We start from the raw sequence: 15,622 nt of genomic DNA, 5'->3' as shown, positions 1-15,622 counted from the left end.
TTTAAATGTGAATTGGCCAAAAAGATATAGTCATAAATGCAAAAATGGAAGAGTATGGAGATATCAAGGATATGTAAAGAGTCAATATATTTAATCATGAGTAGGCCATGGAAAAAGGAGAATTAGAGAATGCATAAGAATTTAGAAATTAAAAATCTTGAGATGAAGATGACAAGGTCAGAAGGAAGGGAAATTGTCATGCCTTGATTATTTTATGGATTGACTATAAACTTGGGTGTTACTCATTTAAGACTTTGAAAGTTAAGATACCTTAAATAAATATATAATACATATAGGTGCATTGTAAGTATATGTATATATATGTACGTATGTATATATGTATGTCTATGTACTGCAGGTGATAGGCATGTAGAGCACAACTCTGTAAATGAGTATTTGGGAGTCTTGCGAGTGAACTCAGCTTTTCACAGGTACACAAAGGGATACATGGAAGTTGCCTGTTGAATATTAAAGAAAAAAATTTAAAAAAAGGAAAATGAAATAGGGAAAAAAAAAGAGGGAGGAAAGGAGGAAAAGGGGGCAGAGTGAGAGAGAAAAGAGAAGAGAAAGAAAGTCAAAGAATGAAAAAGGAAAAGGTTTCAATGAAGAAAAAAAGCTATGTGAACAATAAAGGAAAAGAAAATTCAGATTAAAAACATCCTCCCCACCCCACTCCGTGTAAAGGGTATAGCTAACTTTTCAAAATAAAGATCATAAGATACATGACCAGAATTTTACCAAAAAAACTTATACAAATAGTAAATTTTGTAACAAAAACAAAACACAGATAAGTTCTAGGATGAGATTTTAAACGTGGCTTAAGGTAAAAGGCAGGTTTTTGAAGATTAAGGATATTTGTATATAAATGGGAAAACCAGAAACGGTGTTTGAATAATTCTAGTTCTCAACTGTCTCTGTTTCATTTTATAGCAAAAACAATACACACATACACACACATGCATGTATGTGCATGTGCTGGAATCCCACTTAGCCATTAAAAAGAAAGAAGTGGATACAATTAGAGATCATTATGCTACTGAAATAAACCAGACTCAAAAAGATAAATACATGTTTTCTCTGATCAGTGGTAGCTAATATATAAATAACTGAAAAATAAATGTATATGAGTGAAATTGACATCTAAGGATTTGACTATTGTTTATAGCTATTGTCTATATTCCCACTGAATATAAAAACTTTCTACTTTTTGTCTGTTGAATAATCTATTTAGTGGAGCATTAAATCTGACTATAAAGTGAACTAAAAAATTATCTCAAAAACTTTAAAAAGAAAATGTAACTATGAGCTACATTAAATCTGTTTTCCTTATGTTATTAAAAATATAAATAACAAAAATATATAAACTATGCATGTATACAAATCTATTAGGAAAGAGTGAAAGTAAAAACACTTTAAGGGTAGGAGTTTGGTGTAGCAGTTAAGACACCACTTGAGACACCTGTATCCCATATCTCAGTCTGTGGGTGTCAGACCTGGCTCACCTGATGGCAGCTTCCTGCTAACTAACGTGCATCCTTGGAGAAGGGAGGTGATAGTCCAATAACTTGGGTCCCTGCCCACCACAGTGAGAAAACTGGACTGAGTTCTGGGCTCCTGGCTTAGGTCTTGCCCAGCTCTAGCTGTTGCAGGCATTTTGGGGAGTGAACCAGTAAATGGGAGATACTCTCTAAAAGGGGACTCTAACAAATAAATTGCTTAAATGAAAATATCTATTCCTGTGTGTGTGTGTGTGTGTGGTGGAAAGATTTAAAACACCATTTCTGTGCTCTGTCCTATCTTTTATCTCATTCCTGTTGGTCCCATTCTCCTGATTTCTGGGGACATTGCAGGTTGTGTCATCATCATGGTTTTGCTTTTATTTTCTTCCCTCTTTGCCATCACCTCTGCCTCAGCTCCTGTTTCCCAGGATTCCATGGCTCATGCAACCCATATCTTTACAGATAGATTCTTTTTAATTAACTTCCACAAAATCAAAACCATTTTGTTATGTAGCAGTTTCTCCCTTAAAGCACCTACAGAAAAAGCTATAATGATGTTCTTCTTAGGGAAAACTTTTCCCATTTCATGGATTTCATCTCGCCTGAACTTTCTCTGTAGTTAATGATATTTTCTTCCAATGTCTTCAAAATTGATCTCTCAGAATTTTCTTCTAAAATCTCAGCCAAAGCAAACCATTTCCTTAGGATAATAAGAACAAAGCCACCAGTGGTGGATTTAATTCATAAAAGGGCATGCAATCCTCAGCATTTGTAATATGTCTCAAAGGACTGACTTCTCCTTGAGGTATACTCATTCCTTGATTTAAGCAAAAGAGTTTGATTTTACCTGGTTTAAATGAAAATTAAATGCTCATGTTTACAGAGTGAAATATTGATTAAGGTGTTTTGCTTTTATAAATGTATATTGTATGTTTGGCTTCTCAGCTGTGAGCGCATCTTCAGGGTTTCGGCTTCCTTTGCTGTAAGATGTGAGATCTGCTGCTCCAGTTTCTAAGCAGCATTTCTCAATGTGTGGAACAGGTAGTACCTACATTAAAACCATTTGGGATTCTTTTCAGATGAAATGAATGAAGAATCTGCATCTGCAATAAGCAACTTCAGATGGTGATTAGGTATTGAAGTTTCAGAAATCCCCAGGAAAGAAATGCCACCAAAAGGAACCTTATTTGAATGCACCCTAAGGTACTCATCGGTGATTTGCAGATTTCTTTAGCCCACTACTGGCATTTGGAAGGAAGAGGTTCTAAGCCGTGCAATGGCTGGGCGTGGATGAAAACAGTGGCAGGCAAGTGCAGAAGTCGGCCCTCCTCACTTCCTGTGGGGAAATGCTCCTTAGGACCTCCAGCCTCTGGGCCAGCTCCTTAGTGCACCCCGCTCCAAGGTCAGACATGCAGATTTGTAAGTGCACGGTTAGTTTTCTGGGACTTTAGAAAGATGCTGCCTAAATCCTTGGGTCCTTTTCCAACATAAAGGCTAAGGCCTGATAGATCGAGGTGGTACTGTGGCACAGCAGGTGGCCACACCACCGTCTCTTAGAGTACTGCTGTTCTGCTATAGTTCTGGCTGTTGTGCTTTCGGTCCAGGCCCCTGCTAATATGCTCACAAGGCAGCAGAGAAGACAACCCAGTACTTGAGCTTTTGCCACCCAAGTAGGAGACCTGGATGGAGTTCTGGGCTCCTGGCTGCAGCCTGGCTCAGCCACAGCCATTGTGGCAATTTGGGTAGTGAACCAGCAGATGTCACTCTGCACTTCAAATGAATAAATAAATTATAGCTTTTGGGGGGGGGGGGGAGACTGATGGATCAGGCTGTGATTTAATGTATTTAGAAGATGAGGAGAAATTGACACATCTAGTGCAATGAAGGTGAGTGGTTAGTGCACAAGAGAGTACAGCTACTACTGGAAATGTAAAAGACTGGTTATTTATACAAGTACTGGGTAAGAAAAATAAGAGACAGGCCGGCGCTGCAGCTCACTAGGCTAATCCTCCGCCTTGCGGCGCCAGCACACCGGGTTCTAGTCCCAGTCGGGGCGCCGGATTCTGTCCCAGTTGCCCCTCTTCCAGGCCAGCTCTCTGCTGTGGCCCGGGAAGGCAGTGGAGGATGGCCCAAGTACTTGGGTCCTGCACCCCGTGGGAGACCAGGAGAAGCACCTGGCTCCTGCCATCGGATCAGCGTGGTGCGCCAGCCACAGCGTGCCGGCCGCGGCGGCCATTGGAGGGTGAACCAACGGCAAAGGAGGACCTTTCTCTCTGTCTCTCTCTCTCACTGTCCACTCTGCCTGTCAAAAAAATAAAAATAAAAAAATAAGAGACAGTCACCAGGTTTAATGCATATGGAGAAAAGAAAGGAGAATGAGATTTCTGGTTCTAAGAACTCTGAATTGAAGAAATGCTAGCTTTGAAATAGGTTATCATAAATTGGATACTTATTGTTTTGGGTATTTTGTGAAGCATTTTAAAGATATTATCTAGTTTAATCTCCACTTATCTTTTCTTCTGAGGCAAGCATTATTTATTTCCGTGTTGCAGATGAGCAAATAAAGTAAGGAGGATGGAGCATTTTCCCCAAGATTACATAGCTACTGGTGCCGAGTTTTTAAGACAAAGCTAGGACAATGCTTAAGAGAAGAAACTCTCTGAATGAAAGCTGAACAGACATTTTTCCCCTCAAAAGCTGAAGAGAATCAGCTGAGGATAAATTTGTACATGGGAGTTTTTGAAGGAAGAAGCAAGTTTTGCATATGGCTGCACCTATCTCTATTTGGAACATAACTATTTGCAGAAGTCCAGTGACTCATAGATCTAGTTTGCTTACTGACCGCAGTTTGTTGCTATTCTTTGCTATCCTGCACAGTGGTTCAGCCTGAAGGAATGCCAGGAATAACAAGATGACACCATGTCCACTGGCCGAGAGAGTCATGACTGGAATGGCTCGATGTGAAAGGGAGCTCTAGTCGCAAACATACAAAGAGAAATCTCCGTGTTCTCACATGAAGGCATTCCCTTTAGCACTGGCAAGGATCTTAATTTGTTCTGTATTTTCACCTACTGCCTTGTTAATCACCTCATCTTTACCTGTTAAACCTCTTAAATTCTCATGTTGAAGGCTCCAGCTACTACACATAAACAAAAGTAAAATGACCATTTCAATGTCAAAGAATTCTACAGACCCTCGTTTTTGCCTGCTTCAGAGTTTCCCCAAGGACATTATAAGTGGCATGCCCATCATTATATCACAAGACATAATGAAAGCGACATCACCTCTATGACTCCTATATGAATAAGAACTAATAAGCATACTTAATCTACTATAACTTTATTTCAAAAAAGAAGTTAAGAGAATCTGATTACTGGAGTTATGTTACTATGATCCACCTACAATCCATTTGTAATCCATGCAAATACTTTCAATTAAAAAAATAAAACAACTGAAGCAATATTACATCAGCCCCCTCGCAAAATCTCTCTGACCTAATTAAATAATTTTCTATTCACTAGTCTTCTTCCATTTTCCTACCCTATCTTGTTGCATAATGTTTTAGTGAATTTGAGATGTTACTACAAACATATTCTGGGTGGTAGATTAAATAAACAAATATTTCTACTTCACAATTCTTTTTTTAAAAAAGGTTTATTTATTTATTTGAAAGTCAGAGTTACACAGAGAGAGGAGAGGCAGAGAGAGAGAGAGGACTTCTATCCGATGGTTCACTCTCCAGACGGCCACATCAGCCAGGAGCCAGGAGCTTCTTCCAGGTCTTCCACGCAGCTGCAGGGGCCCACGGACTTGGGCCATCTTCTGCTGCTTTCCCAGGCCATAGCAGAGAGCTGGATGGGAAGAGGAGCAACCGGGACTAGAACTGGAGACCATATGGGATGCCAGGGCTTCAGGCCAGGGCGTTAATCCACTGTGCCACAGCGCTGGCCCCTCTACTTCACAATTCTTAGGCTGAGGAAGTCCAAGATCAAATTGTCTGCGGATTTATATTCTGGTGAGGGTCCTCTTTATGACTTGCAGATGGCTGCCTTCTCACTGCCCTCACATGAGAGAGAGCAAGAGACACCTCTGGTCTCTCTTGTCTTCTTACAGGGAAATTTCACCATAGTGATATAGGCAAGCAGATAGGATCAAATAGATTAAATTTGTGAGGTGGAAGACCACACCCCCTATGTGATCTCATTCCCCTACCTAACCCCACCTGGACACCACCTACCAATCAGACTACATAACCACTCCCCTTTGGAAGTAAATAAAAGGCCTAGAGCACGGTGGGCCCCTCCCTTGTTGTCCAGCACCTTCAGGGACACGGGCTATTGGCCACCTCTCTGCCTTTGCTTCCCTGCCCGTGCTAAGCTAGATGTAGCTACTCACAATCATACGCCTTGCTCCACATGGCTCCTGGCCTGCTCTCTGCCTGGGATGGACCCAAGTTAGTTTTTAGACTTCTGTCTCCCCTAAATAAAGCCCTCACTTTCCTGTGCATTTCCTTCACTGAATAAAACTAAAAACTTGCCATGTAGTCTGGTTTATTTTAAGCCAATACTCAGAATTCTTATCTGAATAGATGGTGAGAGCCCATAAAACTATTAATATTAAAATTATTAATAAGATTAGCTGATATCAATGGGGGCCCCCTTCTTACAACCTCATCTAAACCTAATGACATACCCCATCACATTAGGGGTTAGAGTTTCAACACGTGAATTTGCAGGGATACAAACATGTAGTCCACACCACATTGTACTCACTTTCTATCCCACCTGTTCCATGTCCCTTCTCTCTGTGTCACACATCAACACTGGATTTGGTCACATACAGACTCAGTATATGACATAGCAGTAGCCTATTCTGTTTAAGAGAAAGGAAGGCACAAGACATCATTCACTACCCACTGGAACACACAATGTAATTTTTGAGCTCAGAATATTCAACATCTTGTTTCTTCAACAAATTATTCAGAGTCAAACAACAATGTCAGTATCTTCAAAAAGTAATAGAGGAATTATTTGTTTCCTGGATTGATCTCTATACTCTGTAATGTGTATTTTTAAAACAATCTAAAGGTTTTTAATTTTTAGTTTCAGTTTTAGTTTATTCAGAAGGTTGTACCATAATCACCACCATGTAATTTCAGAACATTTTCATCATGCTGAATAAAAATTCACTACCTGTTAGCAGTCACTTTCCGTGCCTGCCAGAAATCATTTTCCATATCCCCTCTTCCCAGTGCTTGGCAATCACTAATCTACACTCTGTCTCTATGAATTTGCCATTTTTGCATATCTCATATAAGTGGAACCATACACATGTGGCCTCTTGTGTTTCATTTCTTTCACTTAGCATGTTTTCAAGAACCACTCATCCTGTACCTTGTACCAATACTTAACTCCTTTTTACATACAAATAGTATCCCACTATCAGTACATACTTAGATTTTACATATTTATTCATCAGTCAATGGATGTTTGGATTGTTTCCTAATTTTTGGCTCTTATGAATAATGCTGCTATAAACATTGGGTGAGCATATGTTTTGTGTTTGCTTGGGTATCAAACTTAGGAGTAGATTTGCCAGGACAAATAAGTCTATTTAACTTCTTGAAGAACTGCCAAGCTTTTCCACAGCAGTTACACCATTTTACACTCCCACCAGCAATGTTTGAGGGTGCCAATTTCTTCACATTCTCATCAATACACATTTTCCTTTTAAAAAGTATTGCTACAGCCACCCTGGTGTGGATGAAGCGATATCTCATTCTGATTTTGATTTGCAAGTCCTCAATCACTAATGGTATTGAATATACTTTCAAGTGTTTATTGGCCATATCCATGTTTTCTTAGGAGAAAAATTTAATCCTTAGCTCATTTTTAGTTATACTATTAATATTTTTATTGTTTTAAAAGATTTATTTATTTTATTGAAAGACAGAGTTACAGAGAGGCAGAAGTAGAGAGAGAGGGAGAGAGAGAGAGAGGACTTCCATCCACTGGTTCACTCCCCAGCTGGCCACGACAGCTGGAGCTATGTCAATCGTCAGCCAGGAGTTTCTTCTGGGTCTCCCACGTGGGTGCAGGGGACCAAGGACTTGGGCCATCTTGCTTTCCTAGACCATAGCAGAGAGCCAGATCAGCAGTAGAGCAGCCAGGACTTGAACCAGCAACCAAATGGGATGCTGGCACTGCAGGCGGTGGCTTTACCTGCTATGTCACAACACCAGCCCCAATATTTTTATTATTATGTTCCTGAGTACTTTATATGTCTTATATATTAGACCTTTATCAGATATATGATTTTCAAATATTTTCTCTCATTCTTTGATTTGTGTTTTCACTTTCCTCACTGTGTTTCAATACACAAAAATATCCTTAAATGTGATGAATTCAGATATATATTTTAGTTGTTTCTGCTTTTTGATATCACATCTAAGAAGCCATTGACAACCTAAAGTAACAAAGATACATACCTACGTTTTCTTTTGAGAATTTTATAGATTCAGAAAACAATGAGAAAGAAAAAAAAGAGCATTATAGATTTAATTCTTGGGGCCCCCACTGTGCCATACATGTAAAGCTGCAACCTGCAGTGCCGGCATCCCATATGGGTACCAGTTCAAGTCTTGCTGCTCCCCTTCTGATCCAGCTCTCTGCTGTGGCCTGGGAAAGCAGTGGAAGATGGCCCAAGTCCTTGGGCCCCTGCACCTGCATGGGAGACTCAGAGGAAGCTTCTGGCTCCTGGCTTCGGATCAGCGCAGATCCAGCTGTTGTGGCCATTTGTGAAGTGAACTCTGTGTGTAACTCTGACTTTCAAATAAATAAATAAATCTTTGGATTTAATTCTTATGTTTAGATTCTCAATCAATCTGAGGTTTTTTTTTTTTAATAACATGTGAGATATGAAGTCTAATTTCATTCTTTTGCATGTGGAAATCTATTTATTCCCACTCATTTGTTTAAAAAAATTCCTCTTTTCTATTTGAACAGTCTGGCACCATTATTGAAAATCTGATACTAGTATTAGAGATTTGAGTTATGTGACTACAACTAAGGAATATTGGGAGCCTCAATAAACTTAACAGGGCAAGGAATTGATTTCCACCCTAGAACTTCCAGAAGGAGCCATCTCTGCCAATGTGTTGATTTTATGCTTGACTTCTGACCTCTGGATTGTAAGAAAATAAACTGGCATTGTTTTAAATTACTTAAATTGTGACAATCTATTACATGAGAACTAGAGAATGAATACAGGTAATGTTACCACATTAATAACATTGTCTTCCAGTCCATGAATGTGGATTTTTTTCTACTTTTATTTGTTTAATTTCTTTCAATTATCATTGTGCACACCTTATACTTCTTTGCTAATGCATAGAAATCTGCCAGTGTTGGCCGGCGCCACGGCTCAACAGGCTAATCCTCTGCCTAGCAGTGCCGGCACACCGGGTTCTAGTCCCGGTTGGGGCACTGGATTCTGTCCCGGTTGCCCCTCTTCCAGGCCAGCTCTCTGCTGTGGCCCGAGAGTGCAGTGGAGGATGGCCCAGGTGCTTGGGCCCTGCACCCCATGGGAGACCAGGAGAAGCACCTGGCTCCTGCCTTCGGATCAGTGTGGTGCGCCGGTCGCAGTGGCCATTGGAGGGTGAACCATCGGCAAAGGAAGACCTTTATCTCTGTCTCTCTGTCTCTCTCTCTCACTGTCCACTCTGCCTGTCAAAAAAAAAATTAAAAAAAAAAAAGAAATCTGCCAGTGTTGTATGTTGATCTTGTATCACACAATGGAGATTTAACTTATCTTGCTGCATATTGGCTTAAAAAATTAGTTCAAGAACTGGATCCAGGTCTCTAAACCACTCTCACCAGTACTTGATTTACCCTTGAGGAGTTACAGCAACATTAGTTGGCAACAAACTCAGAATGCATTTTCTCACATGCACAGAATGGCACACTTTCTTTTGCTCTTGCGGCTATGCTAAAATTTAAGTCATGCTTAAGATTTGAATGTGCTTTAGGTATAAACTATCATTTATACTTTGCAAAATAATCAACTAAATAGTAATGCTTCCATGTAAGTCAACAAACAGTCTGCCCCCTGGATTTCTTCTGCTTCCTCTACTTCAGACTAATGTCTCCACTCATTCATAGAGTTCTATAATTTTGCTGAATTTTCTTCAAGGACGTCTCCAAAGGAAGCCGGCTCGTAAGCAAACAGAAGCTCAGCAAATCAACCAGGAGGGCCACGAAGATTGCCAGTCCTCGGAAAATCAAGTCATGTTACATACAACAAGGCCTCAGAGAACTGACATTCCTCTATACTTAGCATTTGGAAAACACAGACATTACAGACAGAACAGCTGATGCCTTCAAGACTAGAATTTCTTTACTCCAGAATAGACAGCATGAAACCTTAGACAAAAGGGGAAAAAAAAAAAAAAGAACTTTGCATATGTTCATCACACGCATAGAAAGCTTAGCACTTCATACCTTGTCAGAGTCATCAGGTGTAGAGCTGTCCGTGAATCTAATTTTCATTCCAGCTGACATGTGAAAAATCAAACCATTGCACAGGAAAAATGAAAGCTTTCTTCACTGTGCAGTTTGCTGTAATCGTATCTCTTGGGAATTTAGAAAAAAAGTACATTAAAAACATTAGGTTACATTAGATTCAATGCAAATTGTTTCACCAGATAATGGCATATATGAGCTCTAAATTACCCATATTTAGAAAACATACATTAGCAAATATCCCATGAGACATAGCTGTAAATTGTTTACTGACTCAGCCTGGTGTATTTGTTGTTTATAAAAATATTCTGTCTTCTAGGTTGAAGTGTTAAGAATTTGTAACATACTAAAGCTCTAGGAAATCTATGAGGAAACTACATGCAGAACTTTAGGTTTGGGGCCAGCGCTGTGGCGCAGTGGGTTAACACCCTGGCCTGAAGCACCTGCATCCCATATGGGTGCCGGTTCGAATCCCGGCTGCTTCACTTCCTGTCCGGCTCTCTGCTTCGGCCTGGGAAATCAGTAAAAGATGGCCCAAGTGCTTGGGTCCCTGCACCCACGTGGGAGACCAGGTAGAGGCCCCTGGCTCCTGGCTTCGGATCGGCACAGCTCCAGCCATTGCGGCCAATTGGGGAGTGAACCAGTAGATGGAAGACCTCTCTCTCTCTGCCTCTCCTCTCTCTGTGTAACTCTGACTTTCAAATAAATAAATAAATATTAAAAAATAAAAAACTTTAAGTTAAATCCTATGTTTATTTTCAACTTACAGGTAAAAATAACAAAAAAGAAGAGAATAGGTACAACAAAGCAAGCAAAGTTATAAAAAATGTTTCACAGTTAAGAGAAAAAAAGTCCTTCCTGGGATCATTTATTTTTTTCAAGTACTGAAGACATGGTGGGCGGGAGATGTGTTATTGAAAAATGTTTATTTGCTGGATTGAGTCTAGCTTGCATTAGGTTTACCTGATGAAAAATCATTGATCTATGAAACACAATAGTAATCGTGTGACTAGATGGATTCATGATTAATAAATGATGGATATGGACAGTTATTGTGATAAAGCAACTTAAAAATGTTAATGCTGGAGTATAGTAACTGAATATGTGAATATTCAGTGTAGAAGTTTTTCAACTTATCTGTACGTTATAATGTTCCTAAGAAAAAAATTTCACAAAGTAAAGACAAGTCCTAAGTCTCATGTGAATGGTCATGAGGAAGAAGTTTCAACTGCTGCTCCTAACTTGCAATATAGAAGAGTCCACATGGGGGAAGATCACAGACATCTAAAACCTGTCAAAAAGATACACAGTTAGCCACCTGCATTGTGACCCTCATATTTCTCTGGTGAATGGACTAAAGCACCACAAACATTTTAACAAAGTAAGCAATAAAATTAAATACCAATGAAGGATGCCATCTCATTAAGAGACCTATTGATACTTAAGTAATTTGAGCCCTCACAAACATGTTAGTTATGCCAGGACTAGGATTAAAGAGAACCCCGGGATTAAGATTAATATCCAAGGGAGAGAACACTATTTTTGTTCATTTGGAATTTGTCTAGTTCGTTTACTGCGTAGCATCAGAAAGCACTCTGCAGCATATACCCTACATATAACGAAGGGGGTCTTGGAGTTAGGCGGTGAGGGCAGAACATGTGACCTCCCTGCTTTCCAGTCTGTTTAAAGTGGTGAAAAATATCTTAGTGGTAACATCAAGCAAGACTCAGCCCCATCCTCACGCTTCAGCTCAGTCTCTAACTCCTCTCCCAGCCAAAGTTAACACACAGGTCCCTGATATTTTTCATTCTCATCCCCTTGTATTCCTTTATAGTATTAACATATAAATGTGCATTTTTAAGTGCTACATTTTTCTTGTGTACTGTTCTGAGTGCTACATAAATGAGACTCTTTTTTAAGAGTGAATGAGATTTTAAGAGTGAATGAGATCATGGGATTCTTTTCTTTCTGTACTGCAATTCTACCACATGGGTTCTTTCATGGTGAAGCTCTTTTCTGTCAACACTGAGTTTATGGGATTCATTCATGTTGTTACAAATAGCTATTTCTCACTACCTTCATTGATGCAAACTCTCTCATTTTATGATTATGCCACATTTATTTATTCTTTCTAATATTGACAGAAAGTGGGTAAGTTTGATTTTTGGAGCTATTGTGAATTTTGTGACTGTTAATATTCTTAATAATATCTTATTGGCACACATGTAATTGAATTGCTTCTGCATTTCTGTATATAGCTAAGAATAGAATTCCTGAGTTATAAGATAGGAATATCTTCAAACTTAACTGATAACAGTTAATGGCCTTCCAAAACAATCTTAATTTATGCTTCCATAAGTAAGTGTTGGAATTTCCAGTTGTTCCAAATCCTTCCCAACATTTGATACTTTATTTTAGCCATTCTCTTGGTTGTTACACTATTGCTATTGTTTTTGTTTATTTGACTAATAAAGGCATTGCACAACCTTTGGTCTTTCAATATCCCTTTTGGTAAATTTCACATGCAAGTATTTTGCCATTTTTCTGTTGAGATGTGTGCAGGTTTTTTTATTTGTAGAACTTGCAAATGTATTTTTTGAGTAGGTACCTTTACCTAATTAATAATTAATGATATGTGTGGCAATTGTTTTCTTCATTCCATGTTTTTGTGTTTATTATTTTTTAATCTCAATGTTTATGTCAGTTTATAATTTTTATCAATTATTGATATTTTATTATAAACTAATTTAAAGTGTTTGTTTATCATTAGTTTTCATGTCAACATTTAAGAAGTGATTATAGGGGTTGGTGTCTGCAGTGCCAGCATTCTATATGGACGCCGGTTTGAGTCCCAGCTGCTCCACTTCCGATCCAGCTCTCTGCTGTGGCCTGGGAAAGCAGTAGAAGATGGCCCAAGTCCTTGGGCCCCTGTACCCACTTGGGAAATCCATAAGAAGCTCCTGGCTCCTAGCTCCTGCCTTAGGATTGGTGCGGCTCCAGTCATTTGGCCAATGAGGGAATGAACCAGAGGATGGAAGATCTTTCTTTCTCTCTGCCTCCCCTCTCTCTGTGTAACTCTGACTTTCAAATAAATAAATAAATCTTTGAAAAAAGTGATTATATATCATGAAGCTATATGGATAATTTGCTGTATTTTTTCTATAAACGTTATTGGCTTTGTTTCACATTTAGTTTCAAAAGTCACATAGAATGAACTTCTGTCTCTAGATTAACATCTAATTATCACACTAAAATTTTTAATAAGGTGCCTTTTTCCTGTGCTTTTGCAGTATTACAGCATGGTTTCATTTCCATGCAAATCTATTCTATTTACCTTTAAAAAATATCTTCCCTATTTAATTACTATAGTTCTAGTGTGAGTATTGATCCAGAAAAGGAAATCTTTTTACCATATTTTAGTTTTCAAATTTGTTTTTACTATGTCAACTTTTAAAGTTCTACATACATTTTAGAGTCATTAGTCAATTTTCAGAACATGGAGACTGTAATCAAATCTATATATTAGTTTTGGCAAACTGCCATGATTAAAAGTTTGACTTTTCCAATCCATATCAGTAGTTTTGTGAAAGACATTTTACAATCTATTAGAACTTTTACATGTTAGTGTGTAATAAAACCATGTAAACCATCAAGGAACAATTCAATTATTTTTTAGGAATTTTGAAACAACCCCTATAATCAACATCTGATCAAAAAATAAACATTGCCTGCATCTCAGAAGCCACTCTGCTGCCCAGTGAACTCCACTTTTGAACTTCAAACAATTTGAATCATCCAGGAGGAATATTTTTGTAGTTGATTTCTTGGGACCAAGATTATATTTAAAAAATTCACCCACAATTTTGATGTTTTATTCATTAACTTTCATGGCCTTTTGAAAATACAGTAATTATTTTTCCATTTTACTATTTATGCCACCTGAAAGGGGCCATTGTGAATGGTGCTCCTGTAAGCTTATAAATAAATGACTTTTGGTTGGTTTTATACCTAAGGGTAGAATTGCTGAGTCCCAAAGATATGTATGCATTCATCTTTGGTAGATGTTGCCAAATTGTTTTCCAAAGTGCTCATACTAATGCTTGATGTTTTCAATGCTAAATGTAAATGTAAATTTAAAATATTCAGTTTTCTGGTATAGAGAAATAAAATTTATTTCCATCTTGTGATTTCCTTGTACTTAACAAGTTTGATAAACAATTTTTTAGTTTTAATCACTGCTTTATTTATTTATTTTTATATTTTAAAAAAATTTTTGAAAGGCAGAATTAGAGAGAGAGGAAGAAAGAGAAATCCTCCATCTGCTGGATCACTCCCCAGATGGCTACAATTGCTGGGGCTTGACCAGGTCATAGCCAGAAACCCAAAGCTTCCTCCAAGTCTCCCATGTGGGTGCAGGGGCCCAAGCACTTGAGCCATCATACGCTGCTTTTCCAGGCGGAATGACAAAGAGCTGGATCCAAGTGGAGCAGTCAAGTTACTAAATGGTCCCCATCTGGGACACTGGTGTTGTAGGTAGTGGCTTTACCTGCTACGCTACCATGCCTGCCCCTAGTTTTAATAATTAACTAATTAACTACAGTTTCTCTTGGATTTTCTGTGCACATAATCATGCTTTATATGAATAAGTAGTTTTCCTCCTTCATTTTTAATATTGCTATTTTAGTCTGTATCTACTACTGTATGATATGACAGAAATAGTGATAACACTTTCTATATCTCCTCCCTCCTCCCAGGAGAAACTGTTATGATCATATACTATTAAAATTGAACGTTTCTATACATTTTTCTATATATTCATTTTAGTTCTAGTTTTCAGGAGTTTTTATTGTCAATGAACAATGAATATTATCACCTGTATTCCCACATGCATTAAGATAGTTATATAATATGATAGTTCTCTTTGTATTGATATAAATTATATTAATTGGCTTTTAGATATTAATTTAATGTCAAAATTCTGTAATAAACAGAACTTAGTTACAATGAATCGATCTTTTGATACTGCTGGATTCAGTTTCCTTTGTTGAAAATTATTTCCATTTCTATGTTCAAAAATCAGTTTGGGGGCCAATGCTGTGGCATTGCTGGTTAAACCTCTGCCTACAGTGCTGGCAACTCATTTGGGTGCCAGTTCAAATCCTTGCTGCTCCACTTCTGATCCAGCTCCTTGCTAATGCGCAGAAATGGAAAGCAGTAGAGAATGGCCCAAGTGCTTAGATCCTGGTGCCCACCTGAAAGAGGCTGAAAGAGGCTTCTGGATTCTGGTTTCAGATTGGCCCAGCTACAGCTATTGTGGCCAACTGGGGAGAAACTAGAGAATGGAAGAAATCTCTCTCTCTTGCTCACTCTCTCTAGCTCTGCTCTTCAAATAAATAAGCAAATATTTAGAAAAAAGAAAATAATCTGTTTGTCCTACATTTTTTCTTTCTTTTTATTTAAAAAGATTTTATTTGAAAGGTAGAGTTACAGAAAGAAAGAAGGAGTATCAGAGAGTGAGATCTTTCAACCACTTGTTCATTTCCCAAATGGCCACAATGAATGGGGTTCACCAGGCTAAAGCCAGGAGCCAGGAGCTTCATCTGG

General features: G+C 38.5%; 1 long non-coding RNA gene across 1 annotated transcript in view; it reads right to left on the bottom strand.

Annotated features, from left to right (window-relative positions):
* Positions 1–10,003: 10,003 nt before the first annotated feature.
* LOC138844677 (uncharacterized) overlaps positions 10,004–15,622 on the bottom strand; it is a 294,022-nt gene continuing 288,403 nt past the window's right edge. Inside the window, exon 5 of the long non-coding RNA XR_011380902.1 lies at positions 10,004–10,128. This is a non-coding gene — a long non-coding RNA (uncharacterized lncRNA). The remainder of the gene's footprint in view (positions 10,129–15,622) is intronic.

Source organism: Oryctolagus cuniculus, chromosome 12 (genome assembly GCF_964237555.1).
Source record: "Oryctolagus cuniculus chromosome 12, mOryCun1.1, whole genome shotgun sequence".
Taxonomy (NCBI): Eukaryota; Metazoa; Chordata; class Mammalia; order Lagomorpha; family Leporidae; genus Oryctolagus; species Oryctolagus cuniculus.
Note: the sequence above shows the minus strand (reverse complement) of the source record. Positions and strands in the feature narration are given on the sequence as shown.